The following is a 16530-nucleotide window of genomic DNA, read 5'->3' on the forward strand; positions in this document are numbered from 1 at the left end:
AGGATGAACATCACAATTTGTCTGATAACATCAGAGTTAAATTCAGACTTTTTATTATTACTATTTTCTATAGGGCACATGTGCTCACCAAGGAGGGAGATAGACAGAGGGAAAGTGAGAAATCCCCATGGGGGGATGGCTATACCACAATCCCTTCTCTTCCAGTTCTATCTTGGGATTTGGGGCATGCACACACATGCACCCTGTGTGATTTTTTCCGAATGCTGGGTCCAGGATTCAAACCACAAAGTGGGCCATGTGAGATTTCAGCTGCCTTAACCCTCCAAGCCATTTTTTAAATTGTCACGACTTTCAGTTTAACATGCACTATATGCCCCACTTTTTAATATTTTGTTTGTGCTTTAAAGAGACAGTTGTCTTTTATGTGAGTTACAAGAGGGAAGAAAGTAGTTTTATAGTTACCTACCTATTTACTGACCCTGATGCTTTTTATTCTCTCTTGGAGACCTGAATTCCTACCTGATATCACTTTTATTTGACCTAAAAGACTCACTTTAGTATTTCTGATACAGCAAACCTGACGGGGATTAAAAACTCTCAATCTTATTGAACTAAAAATGCTTTTTTATTTCATGCTTATTTGAAAAGATACTTTTGATAGATAAAGAATTTTCAGTTTGATAATTCGGCACTTCAAAGATGTTCTTCCATTATTTTTTGGCCTCCATTGCTTTTGATAATGAGTCAGCAATTAACCTTATGTTTGTCTTGTACATAATGTCTCTTTTTGTTCTGACTTCTTTCAAAATATTCTACTTATCTCTGGTATTCAGTCATCAGACTGAATGCTACTATATGTAATACTCCTTGCATTTATACTGTTCTTATGTTTGTTTAACTTCTTGGAACTATAGATTATCAGATTTGGAGGATTAGCACTCACAATTTATTTAAATATTTTCTTTGATTCCTTTTCACTAGCTTCTCATTGAGGATGTTATGTATTAGACTACTTAATATTTTGACATAGGACCCTGAGGCTCTTTAAATTTTTCTTTAATCTTTTTTCTCTTTCCTTTTAATTGGGCAATTTCTATTGATCTATGATCAAGTTCACTGACTCTTTCTTCTGTCCTTTCTAATCTGTTATTAAATCTGTCCAGTAAATGTTTCAGATCTTTCATTTGTTTTAGTTCTAAAATTTCCATTCAATTTCATAGTTTACACACTTATGTTGAAATTTTTATCTGATTTCCCATTAAAATTAAATTTTCCTTTGTTTGAACATAGTTACGTGAGTAATTTTAAAGTCTGCTTGGTGTGACATGTGCATTATCTTGGAGTTGATTTCTATTGAATTATTTGTTGTTTTGTTTGCTTAGATCTTATAATCTTGGTTTTTTTGTTTGGTTTTATCACATATAGTAAAAGTTGTATTGAATCTTGAACATTTTATAGAGGATATTGTTGAGATTGACATCAGAATCACTATCTGAAATTATTAAGGCATTAAATTACTATTATAGTTAATCACTTGAACTTCTAAAGGCTTGGTTTAAAACTTAATGTATTCAAATCTGGAAAAATTCAAGATGTCTTCTAAGCTCCTTTAACTTGGAGGAACTCAAACTTTAGTGTTCTCGTTTAAGGATCTTTCCTGGGACTTTGGCTAAAACAAACTCATGTCATAATCCTTACTTTTTAGACACAGCCTTTCTGGTGTTTTAGCTAGATGCTAGGAGTGTTAATGGTGTGTGAGATTTCTCCACTCTGGTAAGGCAAGAACCTCAACTTCCCCAGAACTTTTCATCTCTAAGTGCTGCTTGATCTCCAGTAGCTATGCTCTGTTCTCAACACCAATACAGCCAACATATGGTAATGTTCGATTGGCTTTCCCTGTGCATGGACAATGAAAACTCAGCCATGGAATCTCAGGGATTATGCTTATGAAGCCTCCTATTACACAGGTTCTTCTTCTGCACTACCCAACCCTAGGGATTCCATCTGCCTCATGCTTTGAACTCTGGTCTCTATTTCCTCAACTCATTGGACCATGTGCTCTATTTGGACTCCAGTTCATTTTGTCATAGTCAGGAGATTGTTCGAGGCATAAAGATGAGGGAACCAGCAGTTAGCGTAATGGCTATGTCGCTGGATTCCCACGTAGCTGACTGCGGTTCACGTACCGGACCCAGTGGCTTAAAACTCACGCCGGGCGCGTGTGCGTGCGTGCCCAAGATCCCGAAAGGAGAATGGAGGAGAAGGGATTGCGACGTGACCATCCCCCCTGGGGGGTGATTTCTCGCTTTCTGTCTCTATGTCTCTCTCTGTCTGTCTGGCGAGCGCACGCGCCCTATAGCGAAAATCTCTCCAAAAAAAAAAAAAAGATGGATGATCACCTGATGGCCCTCAGGAGTTTCCCTTTTCTCAGGTGTTGCAGTTTTGTACCACCTTGTTGTCCACTGCCTGAAAACAGATCTCTCATATTTTTTCCAGTTTTATATTGCTTACAGTAGGAGAGATCATTTAATACTAGTTAATGCATTATGGCCAGAAGCCTGAGAAATATATTTTTAATTTCCTAGATTCTAAATTATAGGAAGACATAGAAAAAGGAGGATGAAACAGCTGTTAGGTGAGTCAATCTGCAATTTGTTTTCCAACCTAGAGATATATCATCAATCAACTCCAAAAGAAATTTCATAAAAAAAGTTTCAGACTTGCCAAAATAATAATAAATTAAAAGGTTTTCTACATCACCTTTTTTTAGGAAGGACTGGAAAAGGCACTTACAGATATGAAGGTACAAAAGAGGGAGACCCAGGATTCAAGAAACAGAGGATCTGACTGAGGAGAGTTATATTAGGAAAGGGAGGTCACTGGATGACTATTGTGTACCAGGCTGAGAAAGTGATCTATTTAGATTGAAAGAAAAAGTAATGCAGGAAGTGGGTTTCCAGCAACATAAAAACAAAATGCGATCTTATAACCATGGTTAAGTATTTGGAGAGCTGTTGACAGGCATATGACAGAAGGGAGAAATGCTGAAAAAGGTAACAGTAGGCACACAGAAAATAAGCAATAGAAAATCAAGGCAATTAATAACTTCAGGTTTAAAAAAATGGAGGAGGAAGTCTAAATAACTATTGGGTCACTGGAAAAGTCAGAACACATTTTTTGCATAGAAAAATACAACATGAATTTTCCAACAAGTAGTATATACTACTTAGCCTAACAGGGACCAATATTTACATAGTCATAGTTCTGTAAATATCATTTATTGGTTTAATCCAAAATTGTGTACAAATCTCATTAAGGAATGTAAGTGGCACGATATAGGTGGTGGGGGCAGGGGAGCTACTCTGTAAGACAGAGTGTATCTGTCATTCAGACAAGCCTGGTTCAAATCCTGGCTCTATCAACTGCATTAACTGGGTCAACCCGGGCAGATAAGTTTAACTTTTGAGGCCTCAGTGTTCCCCTTTGTAAAATATATACTCTCTCATACACATACTAAACATATATTAGTTTCCAATGTTTTCTTCCCCACACACTGAGACAATTCTGGTGCAAGAAAAAGTGGTAACGGAGTGTCTACCTAAGTGACTTCTCTTATCCAGCCCCAGCTCCTCCAGCTCCTCACCCAACCCCAGCCCTGGCAGCTGTGTGGTCTAGGTGGCAATCACAGAAGTGCTCACCAGCCTTAACAACGCATTCCACTGTAGGTCGTCCCCGTGTTTGGTCTCCTTAGAGTTATCTCTTCAACCACTATGGCCATTTGTTAAATATTCCTACCCTCTACTGGATATCTGTGGCTCCCAATCAGGATCATTGTTTCAATGTTTGGCAAAATTTTAGTTGTATTATCATCTATTTATATATCTATGTTCCCTGCCAGATTAATATGCAAGGACCTCGATTCAATTCAGTCTAATCTATACTTGTTTATTAAGCAGCTATGATGTGTCTGTGCATATTAAAAACTGAGGATCTAGAATGATTAGATTCATATTTTTATTTATTTGTTTTTAATTTTTTTACTTTTAATTAATTAATTTACGTTTATTCACTGAGCATCTTCACGGCATACAAAATGTGATTTCCCATCCGGAATATATTGCATAGTGGCTTAATCATACATGTTATCATCAATAATGTTCTATTTCTAGATTCATAAACACATATGAATAGCAAATTCAGCTGACATATACATATCTATGAATACATGTTTGACTTCAGGCATGAAACCCTAAGTAGAATGAACCTACTATAAAGTAGCACCTAGCTGATGCTATATAGCTTACTGCAGTCAATAAATAGGTATTTTTTATCCTATTTTATTTCAAGTTCTTTTATACATTCAATCATGTCATTTAGTTTGCAAAGTGAATATTCCAATATGTTTATATTTCTCCTCAGTTCAGTTGATGATAAGGTTATCTTCAATAGATAATAGCCCATTTCTTTGTCCCATTAATGATTTGCCTCTCCACTTTTATCCTTAATGTCCTTCCTCAGAAGCTTTAATAAATCAAAGAAATCTTAAGAAACTTTCCTTAAAATTTAAAACCAGGAAACAGGTTAGGATTCTGTTCAAATAGTAGGTGCATGAACCGATCAGCAGCTCAAGACAGGACAAAATTCCTTAAAATCAGAAAACAAAGCCTAGAAGAAAATCAGCAATGTTTTAGTCAAAAGTCATAAAGTTTTATTTCATCAGTTCAGTCTCATGTACTTTATCTTCTGTTGTGGTTCAATCTTCCCTATTAAATTCTGGGATATAATATTCAACTCCAGCCTTGTCCCTATGATTAAGTTGGCCATTTTCTTAGTTTTTGAACTCTTATTTCTGTGTGTCTGTATTTAGTTTACCTGGTATAGCACTCCCTTCAGAATTTCTTGGAGGTCTGTTCTGGTGTTGGTAAATTCTTTCAGGTTTTGTTTATCTGAGAATGTTCTTGTCTTTTCTTCCCTTATGAAGGATAATTTTGCCAGGTACATTTTTAATAAACTTATTATATGCCAGAAATTCTAACCAGCACTGGGAATCCATGTGACCATGAGATATATACAGTACTCCCTCATCTTATCTCAGTGAATTGTGGTCTGAAAGTAAGTGAACACATTACAATAAGATATTCATATATGTAAATATCACATTCATATATCTATACACATATATACATGTATATTCAGAGTCTTGCTGTTGTTGTTGATTTTTTTTTTCAATCTACTATGGAGTATGTGCACTTGACAGAGAGAGAGAGAAGAGAAATGAAGTACTGCCCAAGGGTGATGACCACACTGAAATCCCTTCTCCTCCATTCTCCTCTTAGGATTTTGGACATGCATGTACATACACCCAGAGTGTCTTCCAAGCTGCTGGGTCCAGGACTTGAACCATGCAGTCAGCCAGGTAGGATCGAGCTGTCCTTGAGTCAGCTACCACAAGATCACCAACTGGTCCATTGGTCTTGCCATTTCACAATCCTCTTTCTTCAGTCTCCTCAGTAGCTGGGATCACAGGTGTGCACACCAAACTGAGCTCTTTCCACAGGATCTCATTATGTTGCCCAGGCCAACCTCATGCTCACAATCCTCCTGATTTAGCTTCTGGAGTCACTAGGATTACAGACACGACCCAATCTCTCAGGTGGGACCAGAAATCAAACCTAGGCCTTCCATGTGGTCCTAACTTGCAAACCACAGTATCCTAGCAGTGTATACCACCAAAGCCAGCCTCAACTTTAATTGTGGTATATTGTTATAATTGTTCTATTTTATTGTTGTTGTTAAGCTCTTTCAGTGCCTAGTTTATTGAACTTTCCAAAGGCATGTATGTATAGGAAAAAAGGTTCAGTGATATCTGTAGTCATAGGCATCAACCAAGGGGCTTGGAACTTATCCCCTGTGGGTAAGACAAGGCATCTGTGGTCTTCCCTTCATTGTGTTTACAGTGCAAGAGGGAGACAGACACAATGAGAGTCATAAAGCCCAGTAAAGCTTGTACTGGAGCAGGTGCATTGGTCAATGAGAACACAAAGAAGGAGCGTGTGTTCAGGCATAAGAATTCAGGGAAGGCCTCTTGGAAGATGGTACATCTAAACTAAAAATAAAATGAGTAGTAACTTACCAAGGAATTGGGGAAAAGAGTTCAAGACTGAGAACAAACCTGAAGATAACTACATGGTATAGCAGAAATCAAAGGAGTAGTCATTCTCCCCACCCCTAAGAGAATCGGTGAATTACACTGGCATCTGAACATGACCTTGAAGGGTAAGCAGAAGGTTGCTGGTGGTACTTGCAGCCTTTGTGCTGAATATATAAATTAATGCATTGATTAATAGCCATACTGAGTCCTGAAAGACTAATTTGATTGCTGCTATAATGATTTTAGTTCAACAGTGCTGTGTTTGTTACCTAAATCTTAGGAGGTTTTAATCATTATTTGATGTTGTAAAACGTGGACTTCTTTCATTTTGAAATATTTCTTACAAACTTTAACCCTGTCTAACATTCAATCCCATTAGCAGCATTTAGTTGATTGAAGTTTTCTTGTAAAGATTATCCTTCCAAGACTCACCTCCTGTCCCCTTCAACCTACATTATGAACTCCAGTTACACACGCTCCTTTAAAGTTCCGTATTTTCCATGACACTTCATACCTTTGTGTTCTGTCTACACAACTCTCTCTGGAACTTTCTAGTGAACATGATCTTCTACTCATCTTTCAAGAATCAACTTAGATGTCACATCTTCCAACCCCAGCCTACATCCCTAGGAGATTGAAAGGGTTTCTAAACATATTGACCAGAGATTGATACTCATGGGCCAGCTGAGTATCTGGCAGGAACCCTGGGAAATGTGAATGGCCATGCATGACACTCAATCAGTCCTCTGAAGATAAAGAATTTAGTTTCCATGTCTTGGGGGTATGTGGGCATAGGCCTAACTCTAAGTGTCCTGCTCCTATATAGGGCTGAGATTCAATGCCCAAGTTCTCTTCTTGAGTCAGGTCCTGCACCTCAAATCTCAACTCTCCAGCTGCTGTAATGAGAAATTCCATTAGTCTGTCTCCTTCTTCCATTTCTTGAGTTGCAATCAGATAAAATGTTGTCTCTTCTTTAAAGTGAACCCATCACATTAAAACTCGTAGTATCTCTCTCTTTGCAGGGATGCAAGACAACATTCCAAATTGCATTTTTTTATTTGCTCTTGGACTATAAAAGTAGAACCAGTGGAAAGAAGGAAAATGTATTGTTTGAGACATAGCAAGAAAGCAAATGTGTACACAATAATCTCCTGGTTGAGGGGGAAGGCTTGTTAAGGAAGGAGGTCCTTCACAGCTCTCACAGACTTTCTCTTCCTCAAAGAGACATTTACTTTTCAAGTCAAAGGCCAAGAAAGGGACCGAAGGAAGTGGAAGTCACAGCTCATTCCTCACTGCAGAATAAGCTCCAAAGTGGCTGGCCCATAATCATCACACTGGTCTCCGGGCATTGGCAGGTTTTCAGTTTGGAGGAGGTAGGGAGGAGTCAGGACAGACAAGCTCCAGGCACCTCTGCCCATAAATGTCTGTGCTGCCTTTTGTTTTCCAAAATAGCAAGGATGGCTTGACCCTTTCAAAGGCTCCCTCTGACTCTAACATTCATGCTGGATTTTAATACCTTCTACATTCTCTGCTTAAGTCTCACTAACTCTTGGTACATGTGGAAAGAGGAAGTATTTCTTCCCATTGAGTAAAGGGGACTTTTCTTACAGTTTCACAAATCACTGAGAGGAGGGAATGCTCTGCTGAAATGCTACAGCTTCAAGTCCACCAGGCCCCAGATCCAGAACTTTGGCATTTCTTCCTTTTTCAGAGCCTATGCAGAAAGCCCTTTGGGTAAGGTCTGCCTTGTGGGTCTTGTTAAATCTTCATCCACTCTAATGGTAGCATTCAGGGTTTCAGGATCCCTCTTGAATCCTATTCAAAGCACGAGGGCTCTGGGGAGATGGTAGGGAGAAGTCAGATCATCCCCATGAAAAAAGCCCCTGTCCCATTCTCCAACTCAGTTACCCAGAGATCTCAGCAGTAAAGGATACATGTTTGCCTGGCTAGTCTACTAATAAAGTGCATTTATTAACTATATTATTGCCATCTTGTAAATGCAGTTCTCTTAGTTGGATCTTTAGAGAGTAGAAGTGAGGTTTAGACTCAAATTGCTCCACCCTCACCCCAGACTTTTAATAAGACAAAATGACCTAAGAGTCTCAGAGAAAGACACTGAAAAGAACACAGTGCAATGCTTCAAGTGAATTCCATTAAATAGACCACAGCACAAAGATGCCTTCCAAGTTCTTAAGGAACCCAAAGGAAAAGCCAAGAATTCTGCCTTGCCTAAGAGTATCCTGAAGCATTTTAGAAGGAAATGATTGACTCCTCCCCTGATACTCACCCCCAAAAGTCATTTCCGTAATGACCTTCCAATAACTGACTCGTGAGCAGCAGGCACTTTAGAAAAATTTTGACAACCTTCTGTTTTGGTGAGCTCTGCAGTTATTGAGATGGAAGATGCCAGCCAGGGGCTCTGTGCCCTGTCCAGCAGGCAGGCAAATTCCCACTGAGGTCAATAGAAAAAGAAGTGACAAGAAAGGATTAGAGAGGGACCAGCAGTCGGTGTAATGGCTATGTCGCTGGACTCCCATGTAGTCAACCGTGGTTTGAGTCCTGGACCCAGTAGCTTAAACTCACTCTGGGCGCATGTGCATGCATACCCAAGATCCCGAGAGGAGAATGGAGGAGAAGGGATTGTGGTATGTCGATCTCCCCTGGGGGGTGATTTCTCGTTTTCTGTCTCTCTGTTTCTGTCTTTCTGGCAAGCACACATGCCCTCTAGCAAAAAAAAACAAAACAAAACAAAACAAAACAAAACAAAACTGTCCCCCCCCCAAAAAAAAAAGAAAGTAAAGCAGTGGGGAAGTTGAGGACTGAATAAGGACCCCAGGCAGAGGCTTCCCAGCCTTTAAGATAAGCCAAGTTTGTCTTCATTGCTCTCAAAAATGTGCTTTCAGAGAATCCAGGGCCCAGAGTTCTAAAGAAGGAGGCTGTTAAAAGATAGATTAAAAGACATAAAAATAGTATTAGATTTCACTGCACAGTGAGTCCTGCCAGGTCCGGGCTCATAGAGTGAAGGGCTTAAAGGCAGTGATTAAAATGAGTCACTAGTGCCTGCTCGATTGTACTGATGCTTCTTGAAAGAGCAAAAGTTGGAACTATTGTTTGTATCAAAAATACTTCTGAAGAGGCTTTGGAAATTGAAAGGTGCTGATGTGCCAGAGTCTGGAGGGAAAGAAAGGAGAAAAGAGAAGAGTCAGGGACCTTCATGTGTAGACAAGTGAGCAAGAAATAGCCATTTCCACGCAATACGGAGGAGAGGGGCTCAGTCATGGAAGCAGAGCTGAGTTCAAGTCTTGGGAGATTCTGACTTTTATTGCACTCTGACTATATGCTATGCATTGTACTAGGCATCGTGAATGTCATACCTCAATGAAATCAACAGTTCCTTGAGGGAATGGTATGACCTTGAAGATGTCACTGTACCTTTCTGAATATCAGTGCCTTCCGGGAAATCATGGCAATCATTCCTACCTCCTCCTTGATTATGTCCCCAGAAATTCATACGTTGAGAGTCAATTGTATTGACTATGTTGTAAAGGCATTACATGAAAACTTAATTCCATCACGGTGTCCCAGGAGGAGCCCTGTGGGCTGTGGGCTGTGATTGGTACATGGTGGTTATGTAATGGAGTCAACCATCTTATACATAAAGCAATGATATCTCCTGAGACCCAGTGAGTTCCACTGAGTCATCAGAAAAGTCATGATGTATTTTTGCATGGAAAAATATGCCATGACTTTTCCAATGACTCAATAGCTCTTATAAGAAAGAGTTAGTTCTCGTAGGAGCTGTGCTTCCATCAGCCATTCTGCATGCCTAGGATTTAGACTTTCCAGCAACCAGAATCATGAGTTTGTAAATAAATCTGTCTTTATAAAATCATGCAATTCAGGTATTTTTATTAGCAGTGCATTAATCAACTAAGACACCCCCAGGCAGCTGGGGAGTTTATGTGAAATAACTTGGGTAGAAATCACAAGCTCCCAAGAAGAGCTCAATATCCAATAGTTGAATTTGTCATTAGATGATCATAGTCATCTATTAAGAAGAGATCACACTGTGGGTACTGTGATGAGCAATCTATGTACATGCCTTTTGTAATTAAACGCTGAAGACAGGCCTATGAGGTAGGTAGTATTTTCATCTTTGTGTGACTAATAGAGATGGAGGTACATACAGACTAGGAGAGTAAGTTGTCCAATGTCAAACAGTGTGAAGCCAGGATTCAAATCTCCATCTGTCTGCTTCCAAACACCTGTGATCCTTATCACTCTACTGACAATTTTTCTAGAATGATAGAGAGCTAACATTGGAGTAATAGGAAAGGTGACCCAGTATCAAGCTTTTCACACTTCCCCAATATCTCCTTTGTATGCCTGATTCCCTCTGAAACATGTTGTCAACTGGCTAACCGGCTCCCATTTGCTCTCTTCAAGTAATGGGGCACTCACTCCCTGCAGCCTGCCCTATTTCCGGACAATTCTAATGGTTTGAAAATGCTTCCTTCTCTGGTCACACGGATTGATTTCAGATCCAAAATTGGTACTGAGTAGATGCATCCTTGACTGTCACTTCCAGGAAGGGAATCTCTGACAAGTCCCCATGGCTTTTAGAGGTAAAATAGTCATAACTTGTTCTTCTTTAAAACTGCCAACAGCATGAAGAGAATCAAGACAGAAGACCAAAATTGCTTTTCTCTCCTCTCACTAACACTGTCAGCGTGGAACAGACCAACTGTGGAGGATCTTCAATTGGGACTAAATTTATATTCATTCAGGTGTCACTGGACTGTGCTTTCTGGCTTCTCTTCTCTGATCAATGCACTCATTAAAGGACCCAGGCTCGACAATAGATTCACCTTAATGCTTGTCACCCTGGGGTTTCAATAACACGGGCTCTAAGATTCTAACAAGCTGCTGGAGAATAAAAAGAAAAAGCTCTTTTTTGCCCTTCTTATATGGAGTCTTGAAATTGTCTCTCTTCATCCTTTAGAAAGAGTTCTGTTGTCTGTATAAATTTTATTTAGGAGACTTGAAGGGCACATAAGGGAAGAGGAAGGTTGGGAAAACATTTATATAAAGCAGATATTCAAGGGGACCCCTTGGTTTATTTAGTCCAAAACTTTGAAAATTTTAAATAGCATTTATTTCTGTGCTTCTTAACTTGGAAGATTCAGTCAGACATTTTACAAAAAAGGTTTGTTTAACATTTATACAACTACTTTGTTTTTTTCTTGACAGAGTCATGTCTTCATTTAAAATGGGGGAGGCTGAGAGGGAGAGAATCAAGGGAAGAAGAAAGAAGCAAAACATTTAAGGGACCGAAAATGGAAAGACATCTGCTGATTATAATGTATATGGTAATGTCTTTGCCTGGACCCATATGTATTCATGATGGGAACACTCATTTGGTACGCAGAATGATACACAGTGATTAAATGGAAAAAATTAATAAATTCATTTTTAAAAATCTCTTTAGAATATGAGCACATGCTGATTTTTGTTGTTGTTGTTGCTGGCTGATGTATTTTCCAAAGTTTATTTATTTTCTGCCATAATAAGAGAGGGTGGAGGAGGGGGAAGAGAGACGGCACCCCCAACAGTCTAGACACTGTGACCCACCCTTTGCCTCAGCCAGCCTGCATCATGGGCATGCTGGTGCCCAGTGTACTCAGGCAGATCTCAGGCGAACAGACTCTTCCCATGTGGGTCAGCCCCGCACAGCATTGCGTTTTACTAATGTACCGCCATCCGCCTCCATCCCATGCTCATGGATTTCCAGTTTCAAACATAGTATGTGTGCCATGTTCTTATTATGCACTAAGCTACTTATCACATATATTTCACACATTGCTTCATAATATGTTAGCATATTGTTACTGAATAACATGGAATAGAAGTTCTTATCCACTTTCATTAGATGATCTCCTTTTTTAATAATTACACATAAGGCAACAAAAATATCTCCATGCACATATATTGCCTTTGGTTGAGTTATTTCTCTGGGATTGATTTCCAGGGATGTATCACTGGATCAACACAGTCTTCTGACTTGCTATCTTCATTTAGTTGTGTATTTTTTTTTTCTAAACAGAACTTGCCCATTGTTATGGTTTGAATGCTTCCCCCAAACTCACGTGTTGAGATCTGGTTGTGATAAAATGAAGAGAATGAGAACTTAATCTGACTATGGTGTTGCAAGGTAAGATTAAGGTCACTAGTGTGAGGCCCCCATGATTGACTCCTGGTAGGTTTATAAGGAGAGATAAAGAGACAGAGACACATGGACACAAAGAGATAAGTTCCTCTTTCTACCACGTCCTAGTGCAAACCAGACAACCCTCATCAGATGCCGACACCACACTTCTGGAATTACCAGCCTCCAAAAACATGAATGAAGTAAGCCTCTATTCTAAATTATGTAAACTCAGCTGTTCCTATTATTAGCACCAGCATGGACCAGAAAACCCATCTATGACATATCTATGTGGAAGCATGCACCGGTTTCACCACAGCTTCACCAACACCAAATGATAACTAAATGCCTGCATTGTGAACTTGACCTGATGATCTTCACCTTTCTACATTTATTTAAATTTTATAGGGAAATGATAATCACCCTTCGAAGCCTTCATCATCTGTTTCTAGTATGGACACCAGTTGTATTTTCTGAGATCGAACCACGGTCATGATCTCAATTTGGATGTCATAGTGCTTTATGTCTCTTAAGATTTATGGCTGTGTGTCCCATCTATTCCTCTCACAATAAGGGTCTACACTGAGTGATCCAGCTATTCGTCTCAGGAACTGAATATTCACCATGTGGTAATCTCTGTGCTAGGAGTTACAATGGTCATGTTTGTTTGACGGACGAAGAAACTGTGGCACAGACTAGAATATATTTTGCTGCTTTGTTGGGCTGAACCAGAGTCGAGTTTTTCACCTGAAATTCATGGTGGACTCTGTTTACTTCACGCAAACCATTAATGTGTAGAATTCAGTGGCTATGCTAAGAATGCTGTTATCATGATACACCCATGGGTATATTTTAACAAGGCTGGAAAAAGACTATAATATTTTTTAATAACATAGGCAAGAAAGTAATTCTATGAACTCCTTTGAAACCATTATAACTAGCATATTACCGAGCCTCCATCAGCCAGAATACCAGCTGGAACTTATTGTGTGTTCCTATACACGAAGCTCTGTGCTAACTGCTGCATGGGTGCTATCTCAGAACCACTATCATCTTATTTTATAGACAAGGCAAATGAATGCTATAGAATTTAATAAGCTCATCTAAAGCCATATTGGTAGCATGTGGTGGAGCTAAAACATAAACCCTCTTCATTCTATCAGATTCTGTCACCCTAAGGTTAAGCACTGGGCATTCGAACTGGAAAAAAAAAACATGGACCAAATCTTTGTCAACTTCTCTTTTTTTTTTTTTCACTACAGGGCGCGTGCGCTCGCCAGACAGACAGAGAGAGACATAGAGACAGAAAGTGAGAAATCACCCCCCAAGGGGGATGGTCACGCCGCAATCCCTTCTCCTCCATTCTCCTCCCGGGATCTTGGGCACGCACTCACACGCGCCCGGCGTGAGTTTTAAGCCACTGGGTCCGGGACATGAACCGCAGTCGACTATGTGGGAGTCCAGCAACATAGCCATTACGCTAACTGCTGGCTCCCTCAACTTCTCTTTTAATAAAAGAAAAACTTGAGGTGGAGAGAAGTTGAGTTACTGGTTCCAAACCATGTAGTGACAGATCTACTATTAAAGCCATGCTCCCCAAATCTGCCCTTCAGAGAATTGCAAATAACTTATCACATGCACGCCCTCAGCAGATAGGGGAGATTAATCCTTTTGATTAAAAGCTAGACCTAGTGCCTTATTTCCAAAGAATAACATATAGAAATGAAAAGATAGTAACTTGATAATGGAGAAATCGGGCAGAATTCACTGTGACCAAATGATCAAGGTTAACATCACTAGTAATAAGTATAATCACATACCCCCTGATACCATGCAACCAGAATGATACTTTAGGGATAATCTTCTAAAACCTCTGTCTATTCAGAGAAGTTCCAATGGAGGGACATTCTACCAAAGACCTAGCAAATAGTCTTCGAAACTGTCTAGAGTAGAGCATCAAGAAAAAGAAAGATTATGAAGCTTTCGGCTCAAGTGAGACTGAAGAGACATGACAAATAAATGCAACATGTGATTCTAGATTGGCTCCTGGAATAGGAACAGATTCAGTGAGGAGACAGGTAACATCCAAATAAAGTCTGCTAGTTGCAAGCACTGCAAGTACTGCACCAGCATGCATTCCTCAGTTTTGACCACCACGCTTTAATGCTCACTGTAGGGGAAGTGGGGTGAAGGGTTCAGAGGAACTCATTGTATAGATTAGGCTGCAACTTTGCTGGAAACCTAAAAATATACCATAATAAACAGTTTAAAATAAAGCTTGCTTTAGCATTACTGCTTGGCATAGCAGTAATGCACTGCTTAAGAGAAGCTGGATCCCAGGTGGTGGCCAGTTGGAACCCCTAGGCCAGACAGCCCAGAACACATGGGCACACATGAGAGTGCCCTATCCAATGGACTAGTGGACTGGAAGAAGGGCATTGCAGTGTGACCAGACCCTGTGGAAGGTATTCATAGCTATCTTCTTCTCTTTATCCCTCTCTTGTATGCACACATGCCCTATCATGAATTAAGACAAAGTTTGAAATCATATAAAAATAAAAATATACAGGTCCCCTAAATTCAAGCTGCCTATTTCATGGACATTCCTTATAGCTTGTCACTTTATACCCTAGAAAATAGGGACCTGAAATAATATATGGGGCCATTATTCATCCTCAATATTTGAAAGCAATTATTATTGGGATGTTCACATTTCCACATACGCCGTTCCCTATCCACATACACGGCAAGTTGCGAAAGCTTGTTCCAAACATCTAACCACATTGTTCTCTCGCCAAGCTCTCAGCAATGTCATGTGGCCACTTGTTAGTGGAGAATTGTCGCAGGTTGTGGTTGTTGTTTTTCCTTTATAGGGGCAACAATGCTGCAGCTGAGGTTCTGTACAAAGAGAATGGCATTCTTTCCATCTGAAAAAAAGGAACAGTTAAAAATACACATTGGTACATACTGCAATTATCATTCAGAGTAAATGCAGGAACAGTGGCATTAACTAATGGCAGTGCAGCAGCTGCCTGCTAATTGAAAGCCATCCTGGGCACCGCGCGGAGGTGGCCGATGCTAATTGCTGATTTAGTCTGTCTATCTGACATCGGTGGGGATTTCACTAGTCAGGGACCGAGGCCACCTTTTCCTCATGTAGTCTAGAGGTGGTTTGGCCTTAGTAAGGTGTTTGCTGGAAGGGGGGGAGATATTGTAATATCATCGTGGGTTAATTAATTTAACATTTGATTCACTGGAATAGGCCAACAGAAGAAGGTTCACTGAAAATTGGTAACAAAATTATCTTTAAAGAGGCACTAACATTAACTGAAAACTAACCGTATGCCAGACAGTGCTAGGCACGTGACCTTGTCTTGAAGTCTTCAATCGACTTGTTGAGAAGTATTGTGTTGTCAGAGAAGTCATGATGTGTTTTTCTATTCAACAATGTGTCATGACTTTTCCACTGACCCAATATTATCAAGCCTGACTGAGTTTACACCATGGGAAGTGTCAGTCACTGACCCCTGATCTCCAGCCAGCTTTTCTCTGTACCAGAGCCCTTCTTATGTGTCATGCCTAACACTCTGAATACCAAGATAACTGTCTTACTCATTTAATCATTGTTATACTTATTTCAAAAGGAATTGAGTTGCCTTATATAGACTCAATAAAACTGGATAGAAAATTCAAAACATTCCCACAAGTATCTGGTATGGAGGTGGGTGCTGGCAATGTCTCTGAGCATCAAGGAATCAAAGTTGTGAGATCCATAGTGTTCATAAGGAAAATACAAATAGGAGAAAGGATGAGGCAGGGGTCAGCAGGCTGTGTGCTGAAGGCAAGGCTCCTCCTTAGAGTCTGCCTTATACTTTGGAGTGATTTTTAACCCTCCCTTGGGCTATGTGTCCTTAGAGGGCAGTAGACCATGTATCCAATCATTTTTTTCCATTCTCCACAGTGTCTTGCACATACTGAATCACAAGTTACTCAATTGTTCAACTATAAATGATAATACCTACTTTGAAGGAGAACTGAGAATTTCATCAGACAATGCATGTCAGAGATTTAGCACATGCCTAGAACATGTGAGGGCTCAATGTATGCTTAGTAAAAGCTTAGTAATGTGAGTTAAATAGCTTACGACAGACAAGACTGCCAGAGGTTACACAGTAATGAGGCAACATATTTCAGTGAGCACTGCCCTTCTGAA

General features: G+C 39.8%; 1 long non-coding RNA gene across 2 annotated transcripts in view; it reads right to left on the reverse strand.

Annotated features, from left to right (window-relative positions):
* Nucleotides 1–14838: 14838 nt before the first annotated feature.
* LOC102475268 (uncharacterized) overlaps nt 14839–16530 on the reverse strand; it is a 14777-nt gene continuing 13085 nt past the window's right edge. For both annotated transcript variants that reach the window (XR_001370911.2, XR_003550571.1), the window contains one exon: nt 14839–15244. This is a non-coding gene — a long non-coding RNA (uncharacterized LOC102475268). The remainder of the gene's footprint in view (nt 15245–16530) is intronic.

Source organism: Tupaia chinensis, unplaced genomic scaffold (genome assembly GCF_000334495.1).
Source record: "Tupaia chinensis unplaced genomic scaffold, TupChi_1.0 Scaffold000459_1, whole genome shotgun sequence".
Classification (NCBI taxonomy): Eukaryota; Metazoa; Chordata; class Mammalia; order Scandentia; family Tupaiidae; genus Tupaia; species Tupaia belangeri.